This window comes from Passer domesticus, chromosome 3 (assembly GCF_036417665.1).
Source record: "Passer domesticus isolate bPasDom1 chromosome 3, bPasDom1.hap1, whole genome shotgun sequence".
NCBI lineage: Eukaryota > Metazoa > Chordata > Aves > Passeriformes > Passeridae > Passer > Passer domesticus.
This window is the reverse complement of record NC_087476.1, coordinates 99,582,047-99,600,085: the sequence shown is the minus strand read 5'-3', so window position 1 is coordinate 99,600,085 and position 18,039 is coordinate 99,582,047. Positions and strand designations below refer to the sequence as shown.

General features: G+C 43.1%; 1 long non-coding RNA gene across 2 annotated transcripts; it reads right to left on the bottom strand.

Annotated features, from left to right (window-relative positions):
- Positions 1-4,270: 4,270 nt before the first annotated feature.
- LOC135297278 (uncharacterized) lies at positions 4,271-10,211 on the bottom strand. Of its 2 annotated transcripts, XR_010359326.1 has the most exons (4): positions 10,060-10,211; positions 9,385-9,525; positions 5,492-5,609; positions 4,271-5,330 (listed from the first exon to the last, which is right to left on the bottom strand). It is a non-coding gene; the product is annotated as an uncharacterized LOC135297278 (long non-coding RNA). The 2 variants fall into 2 exon arrangements; XR_010359325.1 differs by lacking the exons at positions 4,271-5,330; positions 5,492-5,609 and adding an exon at positions 9,044-9,294.
- Between the last annotated feature and the right edge of the window lie 7,828 nt (positions 10,212-18,039).

The following is an 18,039-nucleotide window of genomic DNA, read 5'->3' as shown; positions in this document are numbered from 1 at the left end:
CCATCACAGGTGCCAGTCACTTGGGAAGGCAAATTCCTTCACTGCAAATGTCCCCCTGCTTCCCTCCTCCTTCCCCCCAATTTACATCCTGAGCTGGAATATCCTTTTGGTCAGCTGGGGTCACCAGTCCCAGTTGTGTCTCCTCCCAACATCCCATGCACACCCAAATTCCTTGCCAGCCATGGCAGCACAGAAAGCAGAAAAAGCCTCAGCTCTGTGTAAGCTCTGCTCAACAATAACAAAAACATCTCTATGTTTTCAGCCCTGTGTTCAGCACAAATCCAAAACACAGCTCCTGGGAAGAAAATTAACCCTACCCCAGGCACAACCAGCACAAGCATGCTCTCTAAAGTAGCTGAAGTGCATAACACATTATTAGTGTGCTGAGACAGACTGTCCAGGTTAAATAACTCCTGAACATCCTATACTACTTGTCCCAGCACAAAACTCCAGCCCACTTAGAGAATTCTGCTAAATGTAACCCAGGTTTTGGAAATGTATTATAGACAGAAGAAAAATATTCAGAACAGGTGTTTGGCTCACTGCAAGAAATCTTGCAAATCACTTCATTCCTGTTGTCCCACAACCAATGGTGGAAAAGTGTCATCAAAATGCACAGGAAGTTTGAAATCAGAGGGCAGAGAAATCACTGAACAGCAATAACCCACTTTTCAGGCTCCCATGTCTCAGTTTTTATCTCTGAACCAAGTCCTGTTTTGAGACAGAGAAGGGATGTCTTTCTTCAAGCCTTGCACAGCCTTCTGCAGCCTGCAGTTTTAAACTCATTCATGATGCTAGAGAACACAAAAATGAAAGCACAAATCATGGCTCGGTACCAAAGAGTCATGTTCCAGTCCCTACCCTGTATCCTTTTTATGGATATAGCCACTAATGAACCAATATGGCAGTAAGCCCTTAGGTAGATTTTACTGGTGGTGTAACATAATATTCCCAAAGACTATGTTCAGCCTGCCAACAGCATGCCAACACATCCCCAAGCTCCCAGAAAGGTCATGTCTTCTATAGCAGAACCAGCTCAGTAAGCTCTGTTTTGAAGGCTTATTTAAAACCAAAGGATCAGCACAATCATTTTTGTTCATATTGATACAGAGTTTAGAGAGTTGAAAATACCGAGAAGCACTGGGATGGCCCTTTCAAAATGGGCCCTGGTTGTATTAGATTCACAGCAAATACTTTACAGATAACCAAAGCAGCAAAGTCTACATCCAGTGGTTTTCAGACCAGAAATACTCTCCTGAACCTGTGGCATCAGCTAAAAAAAAAAAAAAAAAAAAGGCAATATAGGCCTTTTTCATATAGGCAATGAAAATAGCATCCCAAGCTGTGCCTACCATCCTGGAAAGCTTGGTCCCCAGCTCTAAGTATCAAATTCTCAGCAGAATAATCTTTCAAAAATACCATGTTTTCAATCACCTGACTTGGAGAAAAAAGTTGTTCTAACTCAACACAGTGGATTCACCCATGTCATGGGACACCCAAAATAGACAGAGTGCTGCAGCCTGACCTCCTTAGGTCTGTACTCAGTGCTTGCAAGGAAATGGTGCAGAAGAGTCAAAGTCTGTACCTCATCACTGATCCATACTCTAACCTAAGTATACAGCAAAAGTCAGTTTTCACACTGAAGGGTGAAATTTATCTCAAGGCCTCCCATTTTTTGCTGTTACAATGCCTTGTCAGAATTAATGCCTGCACAATGGTTATGGTGTATGTGTGATGGAGGGAGCTACTGGACATGCAACCTTCCTTCTGGTGACTTGATAAAAGTCACTCACACACGTAAAAACCCTGCAGGTTACAGGGCAAGAAACATATTACACTGTAGTGAATGAGTAATCCAAGAAAATAAACTGAATTCTACACTGCACCATAGGTGCAAGGGGGATGGCAGGATAAGAAACAGGAAAGTGGGAAGTGTAACAAAATCCAAGGAAAAAGTTGAAAAACACTTCTAGGTATTCACTCTGCCATGAGGTTTCAGTCCCAACATGCTTGGAATCCTAAATCTTCTCCAGGTGTGAAAGCTCCTTAACTAAAACATTTTGTGGAACAAGCCAAGTAAGAAACAGGCATCCCTAGACAACTACTTTTCAAGTATAATCTTACATGCAATACAACAAAAGATAAAGTGGAGACTTAAAATTTTGATAAGGATATAACCCTTTGAAGATTTTGGCTTATCTACCTTTAAGGAGGCAAATGAAAAGTTCAGAACAGCTGCTAAATAGTATGTTTTACAGGAAAATGTTTTCAAATTATCTGTTTTTCCTGTGAACTTTAGGTTAAAATACCTTAGAATAATCTAAAAATAAAAGAACAAGGAACCAAATGGTAAGATTATGATCTTTAGTACTCAAAGTCTGTATTGTCAGGAATTCACATTGCTGCCTTTGGCACACAGTGGCCAGACACATCACATTAATGATAAATGCCAGGACTAGAAGTTCAAACAAATTGGAACTTGTTCCATTGCCATTTCTATAAGGAGGAAACAGAAAAGTTTATTCATATATCCTATAAAACTGCTTATTTGCAATTCCACTGAGTTTTGTTAGCCTGTTTTGCATTTCATTAGGTTAATAACATGGGAGAGGGGTTTACTATCATTATGGATTCTGGAATGTCTGCAGGAATTGAATATAAATTATATTAACAGCAAAGAAATTAATGAGAGAATCAGGAGCTCCAATCTGGAAGTGAGAAGCATTAATGTAAGCTACTACCCAAGTGATGCCTCTTGGTCTTCTGCCCACCTGGTTCTCTGCACCTGCTGTACACAAAAGTCTCCTTTAGAATAAAGCAGATTCTGTAACAAAACCAGTACTCTGAAGAAGAAAGTGCACAGATTCATCCTGACATAAGTCAGCATTCCCACAGGACCCGTATTAGTTTACAAGCAATGAAGGAAATTCTCTGCAAGGACCAGAAAGGTTTCACTTGCCAGAGTCAGGTATCACAGTTCAGTTTTGGATGGGTGCTCAAGAGTCCCCAGGTATGGTGGCAAAGGGCCCCAGGGGATCTGACTGCAGCCTGGCCAGTGGCCATTAGACCAGTTTGTGGTGCTGGATGCTCAGAGCCCCATCAGGCACATTTCTCTACAGGCAGAGGCCAGAAAATGCAGTCGGTAATGGCCTCTTCCAGAGGCAGAACCTTGTCCTCCTGCAGCAAAGGTGTCTGGTAGCAATTTGAAACAATTTATGTACTCCACATAAGCTTAATATCCCTCTCTTTATCTCCATTTGTGATATTTTCCTCAAAACTGCATGCAGGCTTCCTGACTCCACAGGCAATGTGCCCATAATTAGGCCTGTCTGATTTCATAGCTAGAAATCTGGGGCAAAAGAAACCATTTTAACATTTTAGCCTTACTCTGAGGTCAAGCCAAAGATCTTTGGAGAGCCTGTTGATCAAACTCAAGTCCCAGTTGCCCAATGACCTAAACACTGTGCACAGTAACTGCAAGCCCCAGTGAGACTGTGTATCATCCTGCTGGATTAGGAATTCTTTGCTCTTAAGAGTAACACTTGAGAGATTACCAAAGATTGGTTCTTTCATAGCTCAAAGAAACAGCAGCTTGCATGAGGAATTTGTATGTTGGTCTGCCATCACTAGAGTACTCAGTGACAAAAGTCTGAATAAATTCACTGCACATCCTTTAATTTATCTGGGTTATGGTAGGTCATAAAAAGCATGAGATTAAATCCCAGTCAAAAAATTACTACACCTTAGAGTACCAGTCATTAAAGGTGTGAGTGTAATTAGACAGAGGGAAACAGAGAGCAGGGTTTTACTGCTCATTTAGTCTCTGTCAAGAATACTTTGAGAAACTGTTTCTTCATTGAAATAACAAAAAGAAATGTTTGCACACTGTGAAAAGGGAATTATAAAATGGTATTATAAAATTGTAGAAAAATAAACAACTTTTGTTGTAGCAGCAGTGTGTGTAAAGAATTTCTAAGATGTCATGGCTGATAGTGACAGCTTTCTCTGGCATGCTGAAGTATTCAGGTACTTCCAGATGGCACAAAGATATTCTTAGGCATTTTTATTTGCCCTGGAACTAGATAAAGTGTTTTATCTCATTTCAATCTCTCCTCAACTTACCACAGCAGGGGATACCACTTTTCTGCCAGGTGTCCTAGACTTGTACATAGCTAGTAAAGCTCTTTTCCTTAAATTTGCTGGTGTTCGCAGATGAGCAATCCTACAGGTAACCAAAATTACTTTGTACTTACAGCATCATGGATGATGAGCAGACAAAGTGCAAAGCCAATAAATCTATGAAGTATAAATGACCTAATGTACCATGAAGTTCTTAACAGGTCTTTTTCTTGCCTCCGTGGCAGAGAACCACCTCACTTCTCACCAGAGCTTCAATTCAAATCCTACAAGATCTGCTAAGATACTTTCAGTTTCCAAACACACATTGTCCTGCTCCAATGCTTTCTCTCCCTGTAACAACAATGGAGAATTATGGGGAATTGATAAAAAAACCCTGCCAATTTGAGAAGGATTTCCTTCCCTGTCACAAGCTGGCAACATGTATTTTAATATTGCTTTGCTTTACACAAGGTCCAATCTTAAGCAAAGAAAAACATCTATTTGTCAGCATTGCATGCTGCTTTTCAGCTCACAACCCAGCACACCTCCACTGGCCTGCCTTAGGGGCTAGGGCCAGCATCAAAATGAACAATGTTAGTAAGTGCTGTTCCTCAACATTTTAAAACTCTTAGCTCCTGAGACAAAGAGAAGTACCAATAAAGACACAAAGGTGTGCTCTGACTCAAGATGTTTTCTAATTACAATTGCCACATAAGGGCACCAGACAGAATGTGCTTACAAATGAGAAAGGTCTGGAAGTCAGTTCATGTAGCATCATTCTCCTGAGCCTTTGTATGTCTCCTTGAAAGGGTGTTACTATTTCATTTGACTACAAACCCATTTAAAAACCAAATAAATCTTTAGAAGAGGGACCACACACAAAAGTCACAGCCCATGCTGGCATCCCACCATGCGTGGGTGCTGAAAGGGGGGCAGGTGAGTCCAGCAGCTTCTCAGGTATTTCCTGTCAAAAAATGCAGGTATAGTAGTTCGACAGAAGAAGAAGTAGTTCTCAAGCCAAATGAAAAACAAGGCAGGTGCCACCCTTCTGCCAAGCTGAAAAATGGCCCTCACAGCAGAGGCGTTGCGTGGAAAATGAATGATTCTCCCAGCACAGTTATTTGCTGTGCAGAAGAGCAGCCCATGCAGTTCACTGGCCTGGGTACACATCACTGTGACAAAGAAATCCATGCTGTGGGAAAGCTTGGTATCTGAAATGTAAAGAAAAGAGAAACCTACATAAAGGTGATCTTCCAAATGGCAGCAGTGCTTTCTGCTTGATGTCACGAGGGCCACGGTCACATTGCTCCTGTGCTCCTTCCGTGCCCAGGGGGGAACAGAGAGCAGGGCATGGTCACTTTGCCTTTCATACCTGAGTCTCTTGCAGTCTGGAGCTGCTGCCAGTCCTCTTGGAGAGGGACAGAATACTGTCATTTTTTGTGGAATAGGTTCCTTTGTTTCTGGCGAAGATATATTCATATTTCATTTCTCTGGGAATGAACAAAGACAGTTTCTCTGCAGGGTTTTAATTTTAGATCTTTTCAGTCCCCAGACTTGCTCAGGCTATTGCTCTGGGCAACAAACTAGTCTATTGAAAAGCGTACAATGAAAATCTGGCATTGGTGAGGTCTGTTACAACAAGCAGGAGGCTCTGGAGAAATTTAACAAACATGAACAAAGCACAGGAAAAACACTGAAGGGAAAAAATCCTTTGCTGGCCAAGCTGACACCATATGTCATTTGCCCTTAAAAACCTGTGGCCTGTGCAGACCTGAAGCCACAGGGGATAACATCACAGTAAGTCTGGAAGGCAATTCAATAAGTTATCTAGGGCATTCTTCTCCTTGGTAGTATTTAAAGTCCCTTTAAATCGCATGTGCCAGGTCAGCACTCACTACCCCTTCCTTTACCACAGCAGTGACCAAACAAGTCCCTGTTTATTCACACCCCTCAGTCTTGATTGAGACAATCTGAAAGATTGAAGAGAGACTGGAGTGAATTTGTTTCATTAAGTAATTGCAGAAAGTTCAAACCGAGTTTGCAAACCCCTTTAATGATGCTAATCACCTTCTTATTTCTGTCTGTGTTTACTTGTTTTGCTTATCATTTAAATGCACAGAGTGCCTTGCCCCTAGGTGAAGTTCAAGCCTGCACAGAGCATGCCTTAAACCAAAGAATGAGGCTGCAAAAATGATGAATCCTCACACATTGCTACTAACTAGGTGCAACCTTGCTGTGCATTCACTGCAGCTCTCTGGGGACAGTTAGAGGATAAGGGGCTCAGTGCCAGCTTTACTCTATGCAAGAAACTTCATGAAGCTAGATGCCCTTTCTGCTATCCAAAGAAGGAAGCCCAGAAGTCCTGAATGTTTTCCTTTCATGTATATGTTTTGTCCTGCCTTGAAAATAGCTAAGAGTTAGGGTATTTACAGAACTAACTTCAGATTGTGCCATTTTTAAATTTCAGAGCAAGATCACTCCAACTGACTGAGCTGACTCATATTTCATCGGCCTCAAGCATCTGAAATGGCTTTTCTATCTGGAATGTATGCATGTCCTACAAGGGGCAAAACAAAGGCTCCTGCCATTATGCAATTTTGGGTTGGAGTTAACACATTAAAAAGAAGAAAGCTGTCCATGAGATATAAGAGTTTTCCCTTGGCAGCAGATCTTTTCACTTAACCTTTTCTGCCTTTGTGCAGTGCTTCTGTTCACACACATGCAGGGAGACCCACAGATGGTCACAGTGCTGCTGTGATACAGACCATAGCCAGCAGAAAAATTAGCTCTCAGAGAGTGTTCACTGCAAACCTGTGCTGTGTTTTGTGTAACTCTCTGCAAATGACCCTTAATAGTCATGGAAATTAGTTCCATTTGGCATGAATCACAGAAGCTGCCAAGTGAGGGCCTCTAAAATGGGCCTGTTAGGAAAGAGAAATGCTGAGCTCTTGTACTCTTTTTTTAGCATTCATGAAGTGGGACAGCTGCTGTTTAACAGTTAACTGGAGGAAATAAATGCCAAAAGTCATAGATACTGCAGGTAAGGAAGGCTACCTGCCCTGTATCTGAGCAATTTCCATATCAGACCAGAACCACAATCAAAGGTTGGTATTTTTTGTAAACTATCTCTTAGTGACAGCTATCAGGTATGGCCATTACTACAAAGGTAGGAAATGCATCACATTAAAATCCTCAAAAGTTGTCGCTGAGAATTCCCAGCCAGGCATAGTAGTACTAAGGAAGCATGTTGTGTGCCATTTCAGATCCAATATAATCACCATGGCTGGAACCTCTGGAGTGAGAGCCCCTAAAGCATATGTGACATGCAGCTCATAATCCCCTACCATGCATTTCAAGGCCACAGGAAGCTTCTGCTGCAGTGGACAAACACTGCACCTTGCTGCTTTCACTGCAAATAGCTCTGAGTGCCGCTGGGGATTGCCTCCCTCACCTCCCTGGCAAATAATGAACAGAGAGCTGATTCATCAGATATCAGCTCACAAACCCTGCTACAGCTGAGAGGCAGGAGCTGTGATTTAAATCCTTGTGGGCCAGGGCAAGAACGAGAGCCAGATCTCAGCTGCTTATGCCCTGAACATCAGGGTCCTGGAGGCTCCATGTGCACATGGTGTGATCTGAGCATCCTTTCTAGATCAAACCTCTGAGGAGGAAGAGCACCTAGTTTGAGATGTTTGTAGGTGTGCAGTAATGACTAAGCTACTCCTCTCTAACAGACTCAGGCAGCTGAGGCAACAGGTTGCCTGAAACCATGCCTCCTCAGTAAAAAAAAAAATAAAAATAAAAAAAAATTTAAAAAAATTGAAAAATACAACAACATCTGCATTCAGAGGATTTTCTTCCAAGTGTGTTGTCATCAAACAAAATATATATATGAAGAAACCTCTCATGGGAACAGCTTGGGAAAGTTCCCAGTTCCTCATCTGTCCTCAGGTTACATGGCAGTTTTGTGTTAGGATAGGATTTGAACTCAGAGGAGTCTGGCATTAGCATCTTACACTTCTAATCATATAAGTGACCTCAACCCAACCAGCAAATGTGTATCACAAACCAACACGCTTCTGGGATCATACCTTTGGGAATTGTGGTGAGTAGGAAATCCTACCTGCTAGTCAGAACATCAATTTCATAGACAAGTCTATCCTATCACTGTCTATCCACTGCAGGAATGACAAATGCACTATTTAATGCACCCTGGACTTACACATGACACAGCAGTGAACCCAGAAAGTCTCAATTGCTCTTTAATGATACCACATCTTTGGTTTTCATCCCAGAGGGAAAAGCTTACAGCAGCAATAGCCAGTCTGAATGTAGCACAGGATGTATATACACTGTCATACTCCATGGCAATGTGTGAGGCAGTAAGGAATGAAAAATCTCCAAAACCTGCTTCTATTAAACCATATGTAGTAGCTAACTGCAAATGTAATCTCATTCAGTCTGTGCTGACATGGTGTGAGGCTGCAGGTGTTTTCTAGCTCTGCTGGACTTGCATCCCAAGTTCATTTGCACTGCCTCCTCTGCCAGAGCGAGGTCCAGAAGATGGCATTGTGTTACAAGGAAACATTACCCTGGTGCCAGTCGCCTTCCCCTCTGCTCTACAAGTTCAGAGGGGAAATCTCTTGGCTTGGGCATATCCCTGGCTGCTTCTTGCTCCCATTGTTTTGCCAAGCCTAGCATCGAGTTATGACATTTCAGCTGAATGTAAATACAGAGGAACAAATGCAGAAAAAGAGATAAGAAAGTTTTATGTGACGTTCACCTTCATTCTTTTAGCTCTGTTTCAAAATTGCTTCATGTCAGCCCCAGCACAGTATACAACAGGCTGATAATAACTGTTGTCTCTCTTGATATTCTGTAGTGTTTTCTAAGAGCCAAACATTAAGCAAGAGTAAATTCAATGCTGAAATGCCTCTGAATTCAAATGCCATTGAGACATAAAAGTTTAATCACAGGCAGGTACAGCAGCCCCTCAGAACTGGTGCAACTGCTAGCACTGGTACTCAGTTCATCCTCATCTGCCCTTGCCTCCATTTCACCAATTCCCTGCTGATCCAACTCTTGTTTGTCTTCAGGACTTCTGCATGGCTGGCTTTCTTCCTAACACTAGAAACCATCTCATGCAGATGGAGCAAAATGCTGCTGTGATTCAAGCTGCAGAGGTTACATCAGCTCAGTCCATGCTCCTGCCTGCTGCTGAGCCACACTGAGCTGGTGTGCCCAAGCACAAGCAGCTGGACTTACCATGATGAAAACCTGGTGGTAACTCCTGTGACCCAGCAGTTGTGCAGCACCACACAAAGACACAAGGGTCTGCCATGTGAGATATAATTCCCTCATCTTTATTACACAGCTGGTACCATGAAGGGTCAAACTCCCTAAGGACTGTAAAATCAGTGAGTAGAATGCTTCAACAAAGGATAGGACTAAACAGAATAATTTAAAAAGGAAGATATTTCAGTATAATCAATCTGCTCAACTGTGAAGATGCATGGAAGCAATGAGATCAGGTTAGTTCTCACTCACTAGATAGAGCTTCCTCAGCATCTACTTTGCTTAGTACCCTGCTAGGTTGCTGTAAGGCCCCCCAAAAATTTGCCCAATAAGGCACTCAAAAAGGCTTACATTTATGTATGTGCTCTGAGTTAGATGCACGGGAGAAATACTGACACCATCTTCTCAAGAGGTCAAAACAGCAAAAAACTTTACTGGCAACTTTAGAAAATCAGAGAACTTCAGCAAAAGGTTTAGAGAAGCATTCAATCAACATAAAACATTTCACAAAATATTAACGTAGTCCATTTAACTTAGTGAACTACAAGCCTGTCTGATTTTAAATTACTGAAAACTCGAAAAAGAAGGAATTAGAAGAAGAAAGAGAAAGATAGAAACACTATAGAAAAGAACAAGTATAGCTACCACTCCTAGTCCCAGCAGTGTTCAGCTCAGAGAAATTCCAAGAGAAGGTAGGGCCAAGACTGGTGCTTGCCTCACACCTCAGTTTCAGTGCCCTTTGGCTTTCCTGGGCTGTTCCCGCAGGTGGGACTTGCTGTCACCTGGCCATGCTGGGGCTAGGTGGGAGCTCCAGAGGCAGGTGAGGAGCATTGCCCGAGTGTGCCAGGGATTGGCAGCCACCAGAGCAAGGCCCCACCTGCCCCTTCCCTCACACCCACCCACCTGAGATGTTTTGAGCCAGCAATCTCCTCCAGCTGCATGCCCTGCTGAATTAATGCCTCAAGTTCAGATGCTTATCTGATACATATTAAAACCAATAATTGTAAAATGCTAAACAATCATAAGAACATAGTTGAATTTACAGTAGAAGGAAATATGAATTTTAAAATTCAGTCATGAGAGAAATTAACAAATTAACAAACTTTGAATTAACTGCTGCTTTTCCAGTGGTTATATTCTCCTAGGAACAGCTCACTTAACTTAGCACTACAGACTTGATTTTGTAGAAAGAAGACATACACGCTTGCATTACTTGCATGTCCATCACACAATTCTACTGCATTTTTTAGCTTTCCTAAATATTAAAGAATACAGTGAATTTTGCTTCCATAACTGAAGAAGTTCTACTACTTAACTTACAAAAAGAAATGTAATAAAGATGAGTTCAGTGACCCTCTGCTCAGGGTCATGAAAATTAAACTTTCAGAGTCCTTTTATCTAGCAAAAATAAATGAATTGAAAAATAAAATTATATTTCCTCCTCATGTGGGCTGTACCTTCTGCATTTATGATGCATACATCAAGATGTAATCACATAATTCAAAGACTTTAATCAGAAATAATTAGAAATAATTATATCAATTGTTGGCAAGTTATTTGAATAATTGATTGCACATATAGGAGTGAGGACTTCTATAGAAGCAGATTGTAAATCAAACTTTTTCTTTTGCTTTATCTGATGAGTGGGTGGGTTAGGTTTTCACTCCTAGTTTTATGGATTTTTGCTACATTTGGGTACATTTTTCATCTTCAATGTCTGTGACATGCAGTGTCACTGAAGTATTTCCTAACTGATTAGCAAGTTCCCAAATCAATGTGAAAAAGACAGAGAGAAGGTTAATATCAAAACCTTCTCTCCCTTTTCCAGGCTGTGAGCAGGTAAGAAACACAACCTTCCAGTTTGCAGCCTGCTTACCAGAAAGACAGTCACAGTAATTCAGTAGAGAAAACCCCGCTATTTCTATCCTCTCCCTTCTCCTCAAAGCAATTTTTTGGCAAAGTCATAAGGTCATGAGTGATTACAAGGGTACAGTTACCACATGCTGCAGGGGAGGAGAGTTGCACCAAGCTTACAAAGGTTGTAACAAAGTGGTTTTCAAAAATCCTCAACAATTCCCTGACATGGCCCCTTTTCTGATATATGACAGATTGGACTGAGCTTTGAGTAGCACCAAAGGACAAAATTCAGTGTTCCAGGATTTAAGAGGCAATGCTAAAGGAAGGGTATTAGTTAAAGGAATATGCAGCAGCTGAGAGGTAACAGAAGTTCTGGTACAGTGCAGGGACAAGCCACTTTCTTTGAGAAGGAATTGTGTACAGATCATTTTGTCCCACAATACATTCCTCCCTCCTACATACACACACACACTTGTACATGATTTGAACACCTGGCACCCAAACCACTACAGTCCTTTTTGGCAGTAGAATTTGGAGCAGTGTGTGGTTTGGTGTGGTGGTGCTGTGCATTGCAAGACCACAGGTGATGCTCTTCGGAGTCCCAGCCATTCCTCCTCAGCTGCCAGACCCTGGCCAGGAGTCCATGGCTACAGAAAGACAGCCAGGCATGGAGGAGGCTCCCCAGAGGGCTGGCCAGGCATCCCCTGGGGCAACTCCACAGCAGAGTGAGGCTGTGAGGGGTGGCAGGGCTCTGCAACAGGCTGCCAAGGGAGGTCAGGGGGCTCTCCCTCTCTGGAGATGTTTAGAACCCACCTGGATGATTCTCTAATCCTACCAGATTGCCTTGCCTTGCCTTGTGGGGCCAGCACAGGTGTGCCCAGGGTTCATTACTCACCTCTGCCACAGGGCTTGGCTTTGCCCTCACTCCTGACCAGTTGTTGCTGCACTTCCAGCCTGGCACCTGCACTCTGGCTCTTATGGCAACTAAACCTCACTGCTTTGTTCCATTCCCCCAGCCCACACCAGCTGGAGAGGCTGGGATTTGACCCCAAACCACGGACCTGAGGAAGGGTTCTGGCCCTGCATGGCCCTGTGGGCAGCGCTGAGGGGTGGGAGCTGCCAGGGAAGCAGGGGGTGTTACACAGCAGGGCCTGGTGCCAGCAGGAAATCCACCGAGAAATCCCTGCTGGTTGGGAGGGCCCTGTGCTTTTCCACTGTTGGAGACTGGGGATATCCAGGAATTTGCCACCATGGGCATGGCCTCTTCTCAAATTGTTCTTGAGCTTCCCTTCTGGCCACTGACAGAGGCAGGGACTGGGCTAGAAGGACCCATTTCATGTGATACATTTGCATCCAATACAAGGAAGCTTGAAACATGAACTTTAGCAATTTTGGTGGGTTCTCTTAGGACACTTTGCTGTCTCCATCTATGGAGAAGATAGGGCAATGGTGGGTCTCAGTCATAAAAATTAAATTGTGAGACTGCTTCAGATGGAAAAGATTTCTGTCCATGAACTCTAAGTAATAGGGAAATCTGTGTTGCCTTATTCCTAAGTCTGAGGTTCTGCTTTGCAGTCAGTGAGTTTTAAGGTGAAAGAAGAAAAATTGATTTATTACCGGGTTTTGGTTTTTTGGTTTTTTAAAGTGTGTAAATAAGGACATTTTAAGGCACGTAAATATAGTAATTCTTTTTTGCAGTTGAATTGGGACCTTGAGATCCATGACACAAGTGGTTGTCTCTCAAACTTGAGGACTGACAAAATTACACAATCAAGGCCACTGCTGTACATTAAGATGTGCACTGTAAGGTACAATTCAATACATTTATCATCAGTATGGCTTGTTGCTATTTACCATCCATAAAATCTTGGAATTGAGACTTTTGGGTTTTTCCAGTGCTGGTAAACAAGCTTGGTCTACTGGTGTTTGTGCATGGTAAAGAGTTAGGACTGAAGACATTATTCATTTTCAACCACATGATGATAAAGCTAAACATACTGGCATAAAATATATTAAAAAATAAGTAGCTTAAAATTGTGAAGTATTTTTTGAAGGTTTAAAATATTGTGCTGATAATCCTGTCCCCAAAATTCTGAGAAAAATTGCAGCCAGGAAAATGGAATTGTTGCAATGTCTTTGCTGTGCTTCAGTCGAGGAATAGTTGCCTTTTACTGCAGAGGACAGGATTCCTATCAGTGTGCAATGCCTGAAGTGGAGTCCCATCATCAGTGAGCTCTGTGATGATTAGGTCTTGTACTGTGAGTTCACATGCAGCCACTGTGCCATCCAAAAGAGCCATCAGCAAGAAAAGTTTGCAAATCCTTCACCTGGTTGAAGTTCAACTTATTGCTACATTATAGCTATTTTTGATCATGGCTACTCTTTGGACTACTTAGCTTTAACATTGTATTTCCCAAACAAAATTCAGCACTCTTGAGGCTTCTTGGAAGATGGTATCCCCGACTGCAGAGGTACTGAAGTTAGAAGACTTAGAGAATTATTAGCAACTAGAGGAAAGAATTACAGCCCATGTGGAAGGCAGCTGAGGACCCTGCAAGGTGCCAAGGTACAACAGGCTGTGATGTTTCCAGGGGACCACAGCAAAATTCTTACATTCATACAAGACCATTACAAAATTCTTACTCATCACCAGGAAAAAGCATAAAGGCTGGGGGAAGAAGGTCTGGCCTAAACATCTTAGAGTGAAATTATCTGTACAAGGAATGTGTGAAAAGAGCCAAAAGAGCTAGTTCATGCTGCAGAGAAAAGATACAGGTTGCTGCTCTCTCTCTCTAAAAGATTCTGAGAATCAGAAGACATTTTACTTCACATTTAAGGGATCACACTAAGGCCATTAATGCCCTGGGGCTAAAAGGCAACAAACTGATATTGATAAATGTGAAATAGCTGAGACATCAGGATCCCGTCTACGTACATGCAAGGAATGTGCAGGAATTTTGTGGGAGCTCTGGTGGACAAGGTCCTGGAAAAAATCCTGCTCTGGGATGCTGCTGCAGATTCTCTCGTGGAAAACAAGATTTTATTTCCCTCTCTCTTACAACCTCTAGTGGCCAAAATGCACAAATCCAGGCAAAAACTACTTGCTGGAGTCAGCAAGGCTGCCTTCTACTGGATTTGATTCATGTGACATAAGTGGAAAGGGGAATCCCACAGGAAAGGAACTGCACAAATGTCTCAGAGCATCTCCCTGTACTGGAGCAGGACTCCTTAGCGAAATATGTCTCAGCAAATATGTTTTTAAAAAGCCTCCTAGGAGCACTATGGGAAAGTTTTCTGCCTCTGTCACACTGCTGTGATTTCCTGGTGTAGCTGCTCTTCTGGAATGGGAAGACCCCCAACAATAACAAGAAAAAGAACAAAATAACCAGGAGAGAGAATAATATTTGATATACTGTATCTTATTATTGCAGCTCCATCTAAACTTTCAGTTGCTCAGTTGTTGCCATCCTGTAGTCTCTTTCCAACTGGTGTAATTTTATAAGGGGATTTAATATGTTTCCATTGCACAAGTCACATACTAACAGAGAGCTTGTTTCCTATGTTTTTGTATCACTCTTGTCACTGATCTGCAGGATCACCCCTGCAGCAATGACAAAAAATGTGCACATGGAACTGCATAAAGTATTTTTTCAGCTGGTTTAGCAGCTGGATATGAGCAGGAAGAGCCAAACACAACATAACCTGCCAGGTCTCCCAGGACCATTCACTGCTGCTGGAAAAAGCACTCAAAGGTCAAGCAGGAGTTCTGCAAAATGCTGGGTGCTCACTAGTGGGAGAGAGGAGTTCATAGTATACATAATTACTTTTTTTCTTTCTCTATTCATGCACTTTCTTTTTTTTTACTTTTCTTCTTTCTCATTTCCAGTTGCATATAATCATAATCCATAAAGCTCCATAAATACTATTAATACCAAAACCTGAGACAGAAGAAGGAAAGCTGGTTGTTTCTGGTTATGAAATGAGCTCAAAAACACGGGTAAGAGTGGACCACAAAAGCTTCAAGCACAGCTCTTTTATAACCTGAGATGCTGTTGCAACTCAGAAATTATTATTTTGACCTTTGAAGTCATTGCAATGCCCCCACCGCATGTTATGGCCCTGGCTGCAACGTGGTGGTCTTCATCTTACAGCTTGAACACTTGGCTGCATAATTTTCTTGTTTTATGCACAAAATCAAGTTCTCTGTCTTAAGTGACCAGGGAGCAGATGGTGCTTAGAACAGGGGACGTTTATGAATAGCAGAGATGAGCTCATCTTCTGAGTGGCCACTACCAGTGTCTGAAAATTTAAGATCACTCCTCTGCACCTCCAGGCTTCTGCAACCCTGCTTGCCTCATGATTTCACTCTGAACTTCACCTTCTTCCTTTGCTTTTAAGGAAGGTCCTTAAGGCTGACAAGGCTTTCCTTTGCTTCACTGGATGTTTGTTCCCACAGTCCAGAGATTCTGAATGATGCATTTCCCTGCATAACTTCTGAAGGGGAATGGTCCCCAAGGTCCAGTGAGTCCAAGCTGGGACTGTCCATACTCCCACAGAACTCTTCTCAATTGGTATTGTATGAAAAAGCCCTGCCCAGAAATGGAACTGCATGGGAAAAATCAGAGAGCTTAGCACATGTTGCTGTGTCCTGGGGATTAAGGAATAGCCCCAAGCACATCACCATACTGTCAATGGACGAGAAAAGTGTTCCCCCTCCTTGTAAGGTCACAGGACATTCAGCTGGTTCGTGGGAGACTTGTTTTGCACCCAAGTCTACTCCAGTGCTGAATGGCAGGCTCTGTCCTCAGCCTCAGTGATCACACCCTCAGAGGAAACACTGAGCTCCTAAGCACTTCCAAGCTGTTAATTCCTGAATCTTATTAACAAGAGCCAGCTCAAACATCTGAGAGCAGATTGCAGCAATGCCTCGCTCCTGTCTCCACCAGCAGCCAGCCCACGAGGCCTCTGTGTTTCTCCACGGTGTTTTACATAAAACTCAGGCTGCAGGAGCAATGGGCAACTCTCAATGGATAATCTCTCTCACTCCCTCCTCCCCTTCACAAATGTTCTTTTCTTGCCTAGAAAGTTCTCGTAATTTCTACAGGTACCTTCCCTCCAACAGTTTCTCTCCCGTCCTCTGTTCTGCACTGCAAGTTGAATAGAAGTTAATGTTTTCCCAGCTGGGAACGGCCCCTTCTCTGCATCCCTTATTGTCACGAGACCTCACAAATGTTTCACTGCTACCTCCAGGACTGGCCCCTTCTGTTGCTAATTAGGGGAGCCCAGAGGTTCCCCCAGGCACTTCCCAGTGAAACCGAGCCCATTAAATGAATGGGAGGCAACATCTCTGGGGGTGGGGAGCCGAGTTACACAACAGCTGTTTGGAAACAGCGTTCTGTTACGTGTGCTGGACTTAGAGACGTGGCATCATTAAAAACAAAGGCAACTTTCAAGTCCAAAGCAGTGTATTTAGGTCAGTGATACTGCAGGGATAATCTCAGGGGTATTGGTGATGGGAGGCGGGCAGCAGGCGCCGGGAGCGCAGGCTCAGAGCCGGGTGTGCAGAACGCCATGGTCCCAGCTGTGCAGGCAGCCATCACTGACAGCCGGGTGCGCAGCTCCTTCCTGTGCTCTGGGACACGGCTCCTGCTGCTCGGCACACAAAGAGTGCTAATCCTGGAGCATAGGGGGAGGCAGAACCCCCTTGGGCCTGGACACATTGCTGGCATTTTGGGAAGTGTGATGGAGGCTTGCGAGCTTGTGCACCGGCTAACCCTGGTGCACAGCAGCCTGGACACAAGGAATTGCTTAAATAGAAGGAAACTCCATCCTTAGAGAAACAAATTTAAACCCTAGGCAGTTTTGCCATTTTTATTATCTTACTGTCTTAGCAGGGCACAGTGCAACCCCTGCAACCATTGCTCCAAGCCATCTAAAAGTACCATCTTGCAAAGAAAGCAAAAATCATTAAAACACATAATGCAACTGGTCAAATGCACTTGAAGGAAGGGCTAATCCTAAGATCTGTGCAACAGTATAGCTATACATTTCTTATGGAAAAGAATATCCTGGGTGATTTTTCATTATTGTGACAGAAGTATTGGTGGCAGAAACAAAGGCCGTGTCTTCGACAAAGGGTTGCTGATCAATCAGTATGTATAGGGGGTCTATACTCAATCATTTATATAATTTACAAAATAAAATCCAAAAAAGCAATTATCATATTTGGCTGAGTCAAAAAGAAGCAGCAGAGAATGACTGCCACCCTTCTAAAAGGGAATTACTGCTGCTGAGGATCATTTAATAGTAACTGTTATCACTGGCCAGATCCCAAGTTCCTTTTCTCCATCCTGATCCTGGCAAACTCCAGGTGTGGCTTTTGGTGAGCATCAGTGGGATTTGTGGGATGTGAGGGATAGGTGCATTGCAGAAGAGAGGCAGGTTCTCCGTCCTGTTGCTGTGCCATAGCTCCTCATAGGCAGCTCCCAAAACTAGCCCTTACAAAGAAGGGCTTCGGAGAGGAAAGGAGATTTAAGCATGGTTTTGCAGAGGTATCAGCTGAGCATTAGGCACCCACAGAGCTCCCAAAATTGGTTTGGGAGGCAGTCAAGAGGCTGCTGGAGCGTGAGCTCCCTTTGCAGGCATGAGGAAATGCACAAGAGAAGATGTGTGTTTTGAGAAGTCGGTCTCATGATCTGTTCATTTCAATGGAAATTTTGGAGACTTTTCTGCTCTGGTTCTGTGCATTATTTCCTCCCCTTTTGGGAA